This window comes from Zingiber officinale, chromosome 11B, assembly GCF_018446385.1.
Source record: "Zingiber officinale cultivar Zhangliang chromosome 11B, Zo_v1.1, whole genome shotgun sequence".
NCBI classification, from domain to species: domain Eukaryota; kingdom Viridiplantae; phylum Streptophyta; class Magnoliopsida; order Zingiberales; family Zingiberaceae; genus Zingiber; species Zingiber officinale.
The window spans coordinates 1,753,526-1,769,403 of NC_056007.1; positions in this window are offsets into that span (position 1 = coordinate 1,753,526).

Consider the following 15,878-nt stretch of genomic DNA (forward strand, 5'->3'; position numbering starts at 1 on the left):
TCTTTACCAAATCTTTCTAATGTGGGACTTTGATTGAACCGCAACAATCCACCTCTCAAACAAAGGACCACAATTACTCTCATGGTCTGGGTCTCCCCGCGAACATCTAGTCACCCTGACCTACCCTAGACCTCTCCGCAAGCATCCGAACCCGGTCACCTTGACCTACTCTAGGCCTCCCGGCGAGCATTCGGTCACCTTGACCTACTTCGGGCCTCCCTGCGAGCATCCGATCACCCTGACCTGCTCACCTCCAGCGAGCATCCGGTCACCCTGACCTGCTCCAGGCCTCCCTACAAGCTTCCAGTCATCCTGACCTAATTCGGACCTCCTCACAAGTATCTAGTCAACCTAACCTACTTCGGGGCCTTTTCCACAAGCATCTGGTCATCCTGACCTATTCTAGGCCTCCCTATAGCAGTTGGATCCAGTCAATCTTAACCTGCTTCGTGTCTCTCTACGATCATCTGGTCACCCTGACCTACTTGCCTCCCCGCAAGCATCCAATCACCCTAACCTGTTCCAGGCCTCCCCATAAGCGTCTAGTCACCTTGACCTACTCCAAGTTCCCTGCGAACATCTGGTTACCCTGACCTACTTCGAGCCTCCCCGTGAGCATTTAGTCACCCTAACTTACTCTAGGTCTCCTCTCAAGTATCTGGTCAACCTGACCTACTCCGAGCCCACCCTCAACTTTGTTTAAGGCCGCCCCACATTACATCTGGTCTAGACCATGGCTCTGATACCATTTGTTGTGCAAAAGCATGTTCATATATCTCTATAATGGCATGGTATTGTCCACTTTGGGCTTAGACTCTCATGACTTTGCTCTTGGCCTCTCTCCAAAAAACCTTATGCCAATGGAGATATCATGTATCCTTTTTATCCTCATGATCTTTACCAAATCTTTCCAATGTAGGTCACCCTGACCAACTTACCTCCCCACAAGCATTCAGTCACCTTGACTTGCTTCGGGCCTCCCTACGAGCATCCGGTCACCCTGACCTACTTGCCTCCCCGCGAGCATCCTGTCACCCTGACCTGCTCCAGGCCTCCCCGCAAGCATCCATTCATCCTGACTTGCTCTTGGCCTCCCCGTAAGTATCTAGTCACCCTGACCTGCTTCGGAGCTTTCCCCACAAGCATCTAATTATCCTGACCTGTTTCGGGCTCCCCGTAAGTAGCAGGATCTGGTCAATCTTGACTTGCTTCGGCCCTCCCTGCGAGCATCTGGTCACCCTGACCTACTTTCCTCCCTGCAAGTATCCGATCACCCTGACCTACTCCAAACCTCCCCGCAAGCATCTAGTCACCTTGACCTACTCCAGGTTTCCCACGAACATCCAGTCACTCTGACCTACTTCGAGCCTCCCCGTAAGCATTTAGTCACCCTGACTTACTCCAGGCCTTATTGCAAGTATTCGGTCACCCTGACTTACTCTAAGCCCACCCTCAAATTCGTTCAAGGACTCCCCACATTGCATCTAGTCTAGCCATGACTCTGATACCATTTGTTGTGCCCAAAGGATGTCCACATCTATACATAATGGGATGATATTGTCCACATTGGACCTAGGCCCTCATGGCTTTTCTCTTGGGCTCTACCCCAAAGGCCTCATGTCAATGGAAATATCATGGATCCTTTTTAACCCCATGATTTTTACCAAATCTTTCCAATGTGGGACTTTGATTAAACTCCAACAGCATAGTTGCCCAAGGAAGTGATAAACGTGTCACCCAAGGTCATGGAGCATGTACTCCATGTCTATCCTATTGTCCGGTCAGTCAAACAAAGGAAACAGGACTTTGGAGTGGAGCAGAATGAGATTATCAAAGGAGAGGTAGATAAATTACTGGAAGTAGGCTATAGTAGGGAGGTTCAATTCCTAAGTTGGTTGGCTAATGTTGTTCTAGTATCTAAACATGGAAACAAATGGCGAGTCTGTATTGACTTCCAGAATCTCAACAAGGCATGTCCAAAAGATTACTATCCTTTGTCCTGCATTGATTAAGTAGTGGACTCCACCTCTGGTTGTGAATTTATATGTATGCTGGATGTCTATCAGGGGTATCACCAAGTCCTACTCGCTAAAGATGACTAGGAAAAGATTAGCTTCATAACTGCTGAAGGAACTTATTATTATAATGTTATGCCTTTCGGATTAAAAAATGCAGGAGCTACTTATCAAAGACTTATAAATAAGATTTTAAAAAAAATAAATTGGAAGGAATATGGAGGTATATGTGAATGACATTCTTATCAAATCTTTTCGGGTGGGCAATTTATGTGTTGATGTAGAGGAAACCTGCCAAACTTTAAGGTAATATGGGCTTACACTTAATCGTAGCAAATCTCTATTTAGAGCTAGAAGTGGGTGCTTCCTTGAATATATTGTGACTAAACAAGGAATAGAAGCCAACCTGAGTAAGGTGCAGGACCTTTAAGACACTCCATGCAATTTGAAGGAGGCACAAAGATTTACTAGCTGGATAACAACTTTCTCTCGCGTCATCTCTCGCTTGATTGATTGAAGTTTGCCTTTCTTTATAGTTCTTCGCTAGTCGACCAAATTCCAATGGGATGTGGACTACAACAAGACATTTGAGGAGCTAAAGAATTAGTTGTCCTCTTTGCTGGTGTTAGCTAAACCTATAATGGGAGAAACTTTGTGCATTTATTTGTTAGCTAATGAGCATGCTATGGGGGAGGCATTAGAAAGGTAGGAGGGAAAAGAGCAACAACTTGTATATTTCTTTAGCTATTTATTAAAAGGAGCAGAGTTTCGTTACACCGTACTAAAAAATTAGCGTACGTACTGATTTTAACTACTCGAAGATTGTGCCCCTATTTTTTATCTCATCCCATCATCGTACTCACCAATAGTACTTTAGGTCGGGTGTTTGTCAACCATGAAGCCTCAGGATGGTTGATTAGGTGGACCACGGAGCTCAGTGAGTATGACATGCAATATCAACCCAGAGTGGCCATCAAAGCATAAGCCATAACAGATTTTATAGTGGAAGTATAAAATCCATAGCTAGATGAAACCTAGAAAATATATATGGACGGATCATCCATAAGACAGGGTATTAGAGTGGGTATTCTTATGATATCTCCCAGGGAAGAACGGATGCAATTATCCATTCATCTGAACTATAGAGCCACCAATAATGAAGCGGAATATGAGGCATTGATAGCAGGGTTACAAGCTGGTTGGCATGTAGGGGCTGCTTGAGTTTTAATTTATTCAGATTCTCAGTTGGCAGCTTAACAATTATCTAGAAATTTCGAAATTAATAATGAAAGACTCAAGTTATATGTAGAGGTGTTGGATAAATTGAAAGTTGGATTTTAGGAGGTTATTATACAAAAAAAAAAATCCCTGATCAGATAATCAAATAGTCGATGAACTGGCCAAATTAGCTTATGCTATAGTTCCCTGGACTTTAGATAAGTCGGTTGAGTAGATATTACTAGTGGCTTGTATTGAATGGCAAGCTGACTTAGAACTACAAAGTGATTGGAGGATGCCCATTATCTTATTTTTATAGCAGAACATTTTACCAGTAGAAGGGGAATAGGCACGTATGCTTAAGAAAAGGGTTAACAGATTCACTATGATTAGAGATTATTTGTATAAACGAGCTTTTTTGTGTCCCCTACTTAAATGTATAGGACTAGATGATATACAATACATTCTATAAGAAGTACACTAAAGCTCTTATGGTAGTAATATGGTGGTCGATCGCTTGCTTGAAAGATATTACTGGTCGGGTATTATTGGCCTACTCTACAGAATGATGCAGCTCAATTGGTACGAACTTGTTTATCTTGTTATAAGCATCAGAATATCCCGTATCATCCTACTGAGCTATTGAAAGCTATTGGATTGAAAGCGCTAGAGGGGGGTGAATAACACTCGTGGCTTCCACTTTTTGTTTTGGAAAACTTAACGAGTAAACACAGCGGATATAAGAACAAACAATGCAAACACCAAGATTTACTTGGTTCGGAGCCTTGGGCGACTCCTACTCCAAGGCCCGCGATCGTTGATCACTTTTAGTGGGCAATCACTATCAATTCGTAAATCTTTACAACTTTTGAAGTACAATACAAAGCAATAAAATATACCAACGACAAAAGAAAACAGTGAAGTTGAAGCATCTAGTTGTCGAGTTCGAGTTGCGACTTTGTTGGAATGTTCTTTAAGCAGCACACGGAAGATGGATTGCATTTCAAATGATATCCTAAGCTGCTGGTCGAATCCTACAAATAAAGCTCGTGGAGGGCACCTCCAACACCATGGAGGGCTCCCTCACCCGCACCGAATCCGCAGCGTGGATGAGCCCTGACCACTTCACAACATATTTGGCTGAGGGCACCCTCAACCTCCATGAGGGCGCCCTCATGCCAAGGTCCAGGGCGCCCTCAAGCTCCATGAGGGTGCCCTCTGCTCTGTATCTAGGGCACCCTCAAACTCCATGAGGCGCCCTCGCCCCTTGTTGAGAGAGGGTTTCTTCTTGCAAAATAAGTTAGTCCAGAATCCAAAAATATATCCTGCAAAACAGAGTTAACACAATTAAACACAATAAATATGATTATCTAACAGTCACTGACTGTCCGATTCTGATTTTGGATTCCCAACCGAAAATCCTAGGTCGAACCGACGCCTACTGTTCCCTTATCGGGGAATGCGTCCTGATCTACTCCACTCAGGAGAGTTTACCTGTTGTCAGTTGATCCTCCAGATCAATTGAACTTTTTCTTAGCGCCCGATGCTCCAGAACTTTCTGCTGGATGTCCGCTCCATGACCCAACCAGTCTTTCACCTGGTTCGTGACACCAGGACTTTCCACCTAGAGTCCTCGACTCTAGGACTTTTGACCGAAACCCTCGACCTGCCAAGACTTTCCGCCTAGGGTTACCACCCCCTAGGACCTAGGGTTACCTCACCCTAGGGTTTTCCTTTTGCCTAATCACAGTTAGGACTTTTCCTCATCTAGGGTTACCACCCCCTAGGACCTAACGTTACCACCACCTAGAGTTTTTCCACTTGTCTAACCTCAGATAGGACTTTTGTCTAAGTATACTTAGGACTTTCCTGCAAGTTCATTCAAACACGTTAGATAACAAGACAACCTAACTTTGAACCCTTTGACATAATCAAAACATAGGTTCGACTGTCGGATGCTTCCCATACCAACAATCTTCCCATTTTTTATTATGGCAACACGGTTCAAAGTTAAGTAAAACATAACAATAAAATGAAGGAATTAAGCATAAGTATCATGAGCATAAATAAAAAAACTTCGTGCTCTCCCTTATGCTCCCCATTTTATAAAAATTATGTCTAAAATCTTTAACTTTCTTAACTTTGACTTCTCTCTCCCCCTTTGACATAAATAAAAAAAGTATACTAAGTAGAGAGAGGGTTGTAAAAAAAAATATTTTTTTAATTTTAAGCTCCCCCTGAAGGGTAGCACTCAACGAAATTTAGTTTTGAACATAGTTTCTTTTTTTTTTTAAAAAAAAAAACTTAGCTAAAGTTTTAGTTTTGAAAATACTTTAAAAAAATCCTTTAATAAATTTAGTACTTTCAAAACTTAGTTTTTTTTTTAAAAAAAGACTTTAATAAAAAAAGCTTAGTTTCCAAAATAAGTTAATTAAAAACTTAGCTTTTAAAAAGACTTTGAAAAAAACATAGTTTTCAAAATAAGTTAATTAAAAACTTAGCTTTTAAAAAGACTTTGATAAATTTAAAAACTTAGTTAGAAGTAATTAATTTTTTTTTAAAAAAATATTTTCTTGTAAAAATACTTGAAAATATTTTAGCGAATACTTAGTTTCTGTCAAAGATAATTCATTTTTACAAAAAAAAAAATTGATATTTTAAACTTTTTGAAATCTTTGAAAAATAATAAGAATTAAAGTTTTTAAATTTCTTTGCACTCCCCCTTAATTAATGCTAAGAATATGTGAGGGTTTTAGAGTCAAAAGTATAAAAATTATATATAAAGGTTATTATTTGTTTTCCTAATTTTCCATCTCACTCATTCTAGGTTATCAAGCATGTTCATCTTATGAGTGTGTGTGAGACAGACCTAAATTAATTTTTAACTTAGATATTCATCTAAGGATTAATTTACATTAGAGTTAGACTTGGGTTTTTCAATTAGTCAATTAAACATACATTTCAAAGATTGGCTTCCAGGTTGTGACGAGGTACTAGGCCTTTTTTGGTATGGGATCATCCACCACTTCTAGACAAGCCTTTCAAAGAAATTAGATATTTAATTTTCTTTTTGAAATCCCTAGGTCTAGCTAGTCAAGTGTAAATCACACCTAAGTCTTTATTTAACCTAGCCTTGGCTAAGCAATCATTAGTTAATTTTAAGTTGTAACTTTAGGTAGTTTTCAAGTTGTGTTTTAAGTTGAAAGTTACAAATTTATGATTTATTGATTTGTTTCATAATTAAAAGGCACTTTATTATAACTTGGTTTGTAGGGTTTAAGTTTTACCTTAGACATGTAAACCAAGTCTAGATTTTGTAATTTGGTTAAATTATTAATAATCTTTTCTAATTTATCAATTTTATCTTTTAAAATATTATTTTTTATTCCTAATTTTCTAAGAGTTAATTTCTTATTTTTATTGAATAATTTTGAGTCATTCTTATTTGATTCAACTTTATTCACTACATTATTATCATGCATATCTAATTTTGAAGAGAAATCTATACTAGAGCAAGTAGGACTACCTAAGGACATGTGTTGCAAAAATTAGATTTTCATGTAATGTAAATTTACTTACCTTAATTTCTCCCCCTAGATTCTTGGGTCTTCTTTCTGGGCATTGTCTTTTGCAGTGACCAATTTGTTTGCACTTGGAGCATTCAATGTGTTTCTTCCTTTTCCAGATCAATTTCTCCTTCTCCTCCGGTTGTGATGGCAGAATCTTACGAGTAGGGCACTTGTTTCTATAGTGCCCTCTCTCCCTGCACTTAAAACAAATTATATGAAATTTATTATTTGAATTTATAATATTAAATTTTAGATCCATGATAGGATTCTCCCCCTTTATTGTTGCCATCTCGAATTCGGTTTCAGATTCAGCTACCTCTTCTTTGGCCATCAGTGTTATGAAATCGGTCTGATTCGATTCTTCTGAGTCTGATTCAGAGGTTGACTCTGGAGATTCATACTCAGATTCGAACTCCGGTTCAACTTGATCTTCTAACTCTGAAGGAATCTCATGAAGCTTGAGTAATTTCTCCCAAAGCTCATTAGCATTGTTAAACTTTCCAACTCGATCAAGCTATGAATTTGTTAATCCGCATAGGAGAGTCCATGTTGCTTTTGCATTTGCCTCGAATTTTCTTCTTGTTTGTGCATTCCACTTGTCACAGGCGATGGGTACACCTTCTTCAGTGGGGAGAATAAATCTGATCTAAACTGCGGTCCATATCTCCTCTTGGATTTTTAGTTGGTGCTCCATCTGATCTTTCCAGTGCCCGAAATCTTCTCCGGAGAAGAGCGACGGGCGATCTGTGCTGTAGCCTTTTTGATGGGTCATTTAGGAGAAAACTCTCGCACACAAAAAGAAAAAGAACCAAATATCCCAAGACTTGATCTTGGATTAGTAGTGCGGCAGAAAAAAAATAACAATTAATTTTTTTAAAATAAAATATTAATAAAAATATTTTAAAAAAATATTATCACAAATTTTTAAAAATGTGATATTTTGCTAATACCGACCAATGGTGAAAAGATGAAACTGAATTTTTCGAAAATAGTTTTGGAGGGAAAATAGACAAGAAAAGTCAAAAAAATTGCTCGACCGATAATTGTACCGATTCAGAGCGACCCCGCTTTGATACCAATTGTTGGATCAAAAGTGCAGGACAGGGGGTTAATAGTGCTCGTGGCTTTCACTTTTCGTTTCGGAAAACTTAACGAGTAAACGTAGCGGATATAAGAACAAACAATGCAAACACCAAGATTTATTTGGTTCGGAGCCTTGGGCAACTCCTACTCTAAGGCCCGTGATCGTTGATCGCTTTCTGTGGACAATCACTATCAATTCATAAATCTTTACAACTTTTGAAGTACAATACAAAGCAATAAAATATACCAAAGAAAAAAGAAAACAATGAAGTTGAAGCGTCTGGTCGTTGGGGTCGAGTTGCGGCTTTGTCGGAACGTTCTTTAAGCAGCACACGGAAGATGAATTGTGTTTCAAATAATATCCTAAGCCGCTGGTCGAATCTTGCATATAAAGCTCGTGGAGGGCACCTCCAAACACCATGGAGGGCGCCCTCACCCGCACCGAATCCGCAGCGTGGATGAGCTCTGACCACTTCGCAGCTTATCCGCCTGAGGGCGCCCTCAACCTCCATGAGGGCACCCTCACGCAAAGGTCCAGGGCGCCCTCAAGCTCCATGAGGGCGCCCTCGTGCCAGTGTCTAGGGCGGCCACAAGCTCCATGAGGACGCCCTCTACTCAGCATCCAGGGCGCCCTCTACTCAGCATCCAGGGCGCCCTCAAGCTCCATGAGGGCACCCTCACGCCTTGCTGCGAGAGGATTTCTTCCTACAAAATTGGTTAGTCCAAAATCCAAAAACATATCCTATAAAACAGAGTTAGCATAATTAAACATAATAAATATGATTATCTGACAGTCATTGACTGTCCGATTCTGACTTCGGATTCCCAACCGGAAACCCTAGGTCGAACCGACACCTACTGTTCCCTCATCGGGGAACGTGTCCTCACCTACTCCACTCAGGAGAGTCTACCTGTTGCCAGTTGATCCTCCAGACCAACTAGACTTTTTCTTAGCTCCCGATGATCCAGGACTTTTTACTGGACGTCCGCTCCACGACCCACCCAATCTTTCACCTGATTCGCGACACCAGGACTTTCCACCTAGAGTCCTTAACTCTAGGACTTTTTCCCAAAGCCCTCGACCCGCCAAGACTTTCTACCTAGGGTTACCACCCCTTAGGACCTAGGGTTAGCTCCTCCTAGGGTTTTCCCTTTGTCTAACCACAGTTAGGACTTTTCCTCACCTAGGGTTACCACTCCGTAGGACCTAGGGTTACCACCCCCTAGGATTTTTCCACCTACCTAACCGCAGATAGGACTTTTGCCTAAGTATACCTAGGACTTTCCTGCAAACTCATTCAAGCACGTTAGATAACAAGGCAACCTAACTTTGAACCCTTTAACATAATCAAAACACAGGTTCGACTGTCGGATGCTTCCCGCACCAACAAAAACTTCTATTGTTTCTTATCCGTTTGATCAATATGGTATGGATATAGTGGGGCCTTTCCCTTTAGCACCCGCTCAGAAAAGATTTTTACTAGTGACAGTAAATTACTTTTCAAAATAGGTAGAAGCTGAACCCTTAGCCAAGATAACTGAGCAGATGATTATTAAATTCTTATGGAAACATATTATTTGCAGATTTGGGATTCCTCATAAGTTGGTTTCTGACAATGGAAGACAATTCCATGGCAGAAAAATTAGGGAATGGTGTTTGGGATATGGTATTACATAAGCTTTCACCTCTATAGCTTATCCGCAAAGTATTGGTCAAGCTGAGGTAACAAACAGAGACATCATTAGAGGACTTAAAACCAAATTAGATCACGTTAAAGGAAGTTGGGTTGATGAATTACCTAGCATATTATGGGCATATTGCACCACCACTCGAGAAGCAAATAGGTATAACTCCTTTTCAATTAGTTTATGGTGGTGAAACAATAATTCCGGTCGAGATTGATGTGGAATATGATAGAAGATAATTATATGATGAGGACAATATCGGTCGGCACCTCATGGAACTAGACTTAATAGAAGAGATCAGAGATGAGGCGGCGGCTCGGTTGACATAATATTGCTAAAGAATGAGGCAGAACTATAATAAGAGAGTCATCCCAAGGTTTTTCCAAGTAGGCAACTTGGTCTGAAAGCACCTTAAATCGGTCGGGGATATTAATAAGCTGGTGCTGCAATGGAAAGAACCATATAAGATAGTACAAAAGTTGGCTTCAGGATCTTACTATCTCCAAGACACAGAAGGAAGAAACTTAGAGCGACCCTGGAGTTCTAATCATTTGTAACCTTATATAACTTAACAAGTACGTTTGTAATTTACTTGTGCATTTTGTTCAGATTTTATACATTAAATGTAAATGCAGGCAAATATGTACTCCGGAGGGATTTTAATATTAAGGGAACATGATTATCCAACCTAATTATTTCTCTCGGCTCTCACAATTCATGCGATATATTATTCCATCCGGATTTCAGTATAAAAAATAGAAGATATACTATACGGCCTAATTATCTCGCTCGGACCTCATAGCTCTGCGGTCTATTATTCTGTCTGGGTTTTATTACAATTGAAGAAGAGGATATATGATCTGTATTGATTATCTCGCCCAACTCTTATGACCTGTGCGTTCTTCTCTTCCGTCCAGATTTTATTACAAAGATAACAGATATATCATCTGGCCGATTATTTTGTTTAGCTCTCGGGGCTCGTGTGGATTATCATGCCACTCGAACATATATTCCACAAAGTACACCTATAAGTGGTTTATATCTTGTATATACCTAAGGAGTATGCAGGTGAACTTATCTAAAAAATCTATTTAACCCTCTAGCAATTGGGTTGACTCTATACAGTCAAGTTCCGACTTTAAATCATTATATCTACAATTATCACGTAAGCGGCTTGTCTTATTCAATCAAGTTTTGACTTTAAACCATTATATTTACAGCTATTGCACGAACGAGTCTATATTATTCAGTCGAGTTCCGACTTTAAACTTTATACAGTCGAGTTCCGACTTTAAACCATCATATATACAGTTACCACACAAGCGGGCCTACATTATTCAATCAAGTTCTGACTTTAAACTTTATTTAGTCGAGTTCCGACTTTAAACCATTATATATGTAGCTACCACGTAAGCGGACCTGTATTATTTAATCGAGTTCCGATTTTAAACTATCATATATACGGCTTCCGCTTGAGCAAGCTTGTATTATACAGTCGAGTTTTGACTTTAGATGATCATATATACAGCTATCGCACAAGCGGGCTTGTATTATACAGTCGAGTTTCAACTTTAAACTCTAACTCAATTGAATTCCAACTTTAAACTCAAATATATGTACAACACCAAGACAATTGGGTCTATTGTAAACTCCTTAATGCCTGGTTGGATTATTAGCACTTCGGAGGAATTCCACAAATCAAGAAGTTATATCATCGTCCATGATTATTTCGCTCGACTCTTATGACTCGTGCGGCTTATTATTCTGTCCAGATTTCATTATAAAAATTAAAGTTGTATCATCTAGCCAGATTATTTTGTTTGGATGTTCTGACTTGAGTGACATACTATTTCATTCAGATTTCTTTATAGATTAAGAAATTTTTATTATCCAACCTGGTTATCTCGTTCGGTTGTTATAACTTGTGCGACCTATTATTTCATCTAGTATAATAGGTAGTTTGGGGATTCATTGTTGCATCCTTCAATCTGGTTATTTTGCTCAGCAATGGATTCTCATCCAGTTCAATAATTCACTCGCTCGTATTTAAGCAATTTAAGGTACTAGTGGTTCTGAAGATATAGGAGGTTGCACAAGATAATAGGTACTATACCATTTAACTGTTGTTCTATTGTTATTCTTTGCAGTAATGTATGCTACGAGTGGTTCTAAAGACATTGAAGATTACGCAAGACAACATGTGACATTTAATTATTGGTTTAAATGTTATTGAATATTCCGGAGTTCGATTCTTTACAATAATTAAGTAATGTAGGAATGCAATACAAAGAATATAGAGGTACACTTAATCGAATCTACTTAGGAGCTCTTTATGTAATTCTCTGTTAAGTCATTGACTATCTATGAGGAGGGGGGAGGAAGTTCGGCAAATAAATGGCCACTCTCCCATAGTTCTTGGAGAACTCCTACAGAAGCATGGCTAAGCGTTATCGTAATTCATGTGGCAAAGGCTTCACTAAATGTAGGAGATTCAAGATAAGCTTTCTGTTTAGCCTCATCACATTCAGCCTCTCCCTTTACATACGTTTGTAATTCCAACTGGGCACTGTCCTGCTCAACCTTTCTCTCTCAGATTTAACACAGTTTAACTCATCTACTAAGGAGGCTATCTAGGTATCTTGAGCGCGCAATTTCTCCTGGTCGTTTAATAGCAAATAATCCTTAGTAGCTAGCTCTTCGGTTAGCTCGGGAGATCGGGATGCATGGGAGGTGTTGAGATCCTCTAATAGCGTAGTTTTGTGAGTTAGGTCGGAGAGGGTTTTAGCTTTTAGTACACTTTCCACTTGGTTCCTGTGGCCTGGCAACAGAATCTTTTGGGTGTCATAGGAGACGGTATTTATCCCTCAATTCTTCTTGGGATGGAATCTTATTGAACAAGATCGTTTTCGGGTGAGCTTGGAACTTAAATAATCTGTTCGCTACCTGACGGGGGGAGATATGATAATGAAATAGGTGAGGTAATAAGGGAACATTCAACAAACAAAAGATAATGACAGCACTACTTAAGATGCTAAAGGATTAGAGAATAAACTGGTGTAGTAGAAGGTTGAAATAGCGTTTGATATCAACAAAGAAAGGATGTAAGGGGAGACGTAAGCCTAACGCCACTTGTTCCCAGAAGATGGCGGCGCTCCCTGCAAGAGGGCGATGAGGACAATCTTCCTGCGTGGGGATAACCATACAAGAGGACATGTCGTAATTGAAGGTAAGGTCATATGTGTCATCGATGGTGAAACCGGAAGAACATTGCTTATACCACTCAGGTCATTTTAGGAGAGAAAAGATCGTTGGGGCTTAAAAAAGGAAGAGCAACAAGGAACAAGAGGATGAAGAGGAAACCTTAGGATTTTTTCCCTCTCTTTTTGCAAACGTTTTGTTATAAAGGAAAGGCCTTCTAAATACGATCATTAGATCATGATTGTAGAAAAGGCAGGATTAATTGTGAGTCATTTGATGATGGAATGAGGCGGTGGGCATTGGAAAACGAGTACACTTACGACACCATGTTCACACGTGTAACCAATAAGGAGCCCACATAAGCAATTAATTGGACAGGCCATTATTGTAAAATATCGGCACATTTACTGAAAGGGATCTTGAGGATTAAAAAGGTAAAATTCGAGGTAGGTTTAAAATTGGACGAAAATAATGTTGAATGAGGCTTAACCCAGACAGGATTAACCAGGCAGACTTATCTCAATAAATTTATGTATTCTCAATTTTAGCCATATAATTAGAATTAACAGAGTGTCAACTCAGATGGGGTTGACCGGACTGACTTCAATAAATTTATGTATTCTCAATTTTAGCCATATAATTAGAATTAACATAGTATCAACCTAGACGGGCTTGACCGGACGGACCTCAATAAATTTATGAATTCTCAATTTTAGCCATATGATTAACCTAGACAGGCTTGCCTAGATGGATTTACCTCAAAAAGTTTAAGTATCCTCAATTTTATACACATGCTTAAGATCGAAATACGTTCAACCTGAACGGTTTTACTTAGACGAGTTTACTCGGATGAGTACACCTCGATATATTTACGAATTTTTAGATTTTACCTATATACTGAAAATCGAAAAAGGGTTTCACCTGAATGAACTTAGCATAATGAGTTTAGGTCGCCTTAATCTTACATATTTATAATATCAATATCCATTAAGAAATTTGGGATGAGGTTAACGGAATGTAAAGCTACACACATAACAATAGAAATGACATCAGTGTTAAAAATACCAAAGGATTCGTTAGGTTAGGCGAGAAAAAATTAAGTGGTTAACTTCAGTAAGAATTTTCTGGTCCGTAAATTGTGGATCAGGAGATGGTCCACTGATGTAGACCCTTGATTTGGATGGACCCCATCTATTTAAAGATGGGGTCCATCCAAATCAAGGGTCCTCATGTAATGGACCATCCCCTGGTCCACAATTTGCGGACCAGAGGATCTGCTCTCGGTTAACTTAGCTTCTTGGGCAGTTATTGTGGTATGAGCCTCTGCCAAAGCTAATTGTAAGCAGTTTTGTTCAACATCTTTGGCCTCTAGCTCAGATACATTGGTGGCTAACTCAGAATCATGTGTAGTTTTCAGTACTTCCATCTGAGTGGTAGTTGATTGTTTTCTGCGATCTGTTCATCCAACTTCGTCTGTATGTTTTATCAAAGACGGGTCTCCGATTAAAGTTGTGCTTGAAAACTGTCCATTGTGATCTTCTATTGATTTTCTTTTTTGAGCTTGACTTGTACTGCTTTTTGAGCCTACTGACGTTGGATGGATAATTCTTTTATCTGTTCAGCAGCGTGCGAAGAAGTTGCTTCAGAAGTTTGCTATTTAGTGACTCATTTTCGCGAGCCAAATCATATAGTTTATAGGCCACATTCATAGCGGTTATCCATTGTTGAAAGATAAAGGTTGTTATTAGTATCCAAAACAAGTAAAAATAATTAATTTAAAGATCACATTACCTTATTTGCTCATAAGAAAACTTGTCGGCTAACACCGTAGGGGTCAATTCACCTAGTGGAGCCCTGGTCTCTTCCCACACATTCATTAGTTGGCCACCCAGTAATATTGGGAGAGTGGGACAAGGAGTAAAGGTTGAAGATAAGGATGTTTTAATAGAGGCTAAAGAAAAAAAATGAAGAATTGATAATCATGTGAGGGAACGTTTCCTTGAAGGGGTATAAAAAAGCTGGGGTTAGAAGTGCTATTAGGAATAAGAATAGGTTCTTGAGAGGGAACAGGCTGTGGAGTTGAAAGGGCAAGATAAAGAGTGGATAATGTAGGTTCGGGGGACATCTCCCTTACATCTCCTGGGACAGGATCTTCAGAGGTGGAGAGTGCTGGCCTTTTGGGAGAAGGGGCTAAGGTAAGTCTACGCCCTTTGCGTTTTTTCTTAGGGGCGACCTCTTCCTCCAGGTGAACATCTTCATAAATTGGGAGCAGCTCGAAAGGGGGGGGGGGGGGGGTAATCCACCCGAGGTAGTGGCTACGGCTGCATGATAGCTAGACGTCTCACTAGAGGAGATAATTGGTAGCAAGCCCGGCTCGGCTAGAAGTTCGATTCCTTGTTCTCCCGGCTGATTGTCTTGTCAACACAAGCTTCAAAAATATCATCCACTGCATAAAATAAAAAATACTTTAGTTAGTAAAAGGGTGAAGGCTAAGTATCATAACTTACCGAAGGGACAATGTAGCCTCTTTTGAATGGGGCTTAAACCAAACAAATACAGAAACTCTTAATGCAAGCACTCGTTAATAGAAAAACGATGGTAGGTCAATTTATCAGAATGAGCAAGAAAGACAAGGTCTTGTTTTAGCTTCTTGAAATCAAGGAGTGGAGGAAGAGAAGACTGCCATGCGGTAGGCCAAGGGGTAGCTTCTGGTAGTCTCATGAACAAGAAGTGAGATTTTTAGCCCTTATTTGAAGAAAATATTTCCTCAAAGAAAACAATTTTTAGTCAGGATTGGCAAAGAAATACGGTTCATATTTTTTAGGGTAGGCAAATAGGACAAGGTTGCTAACTGTAGTTGGGATATCAAACAAATGAAATAGCATATACATCACACAGAGATAACGGGAAGTGTTTGGGCAAATTGTTGTAGGCGGATGTTAAAATATTGACTTACTTCAAATAGGAAAGGAGAGATAGGAAAGCGTAAACTGGCCATTAACTGGTCCTTAAAAAAGTAATATGATTGGCAGGAGGATGATGAGGATAAGCAATGGATGTGGGGACGACGATACGATGATTCATAGAGATTTCGTACCGAAGGTGGATG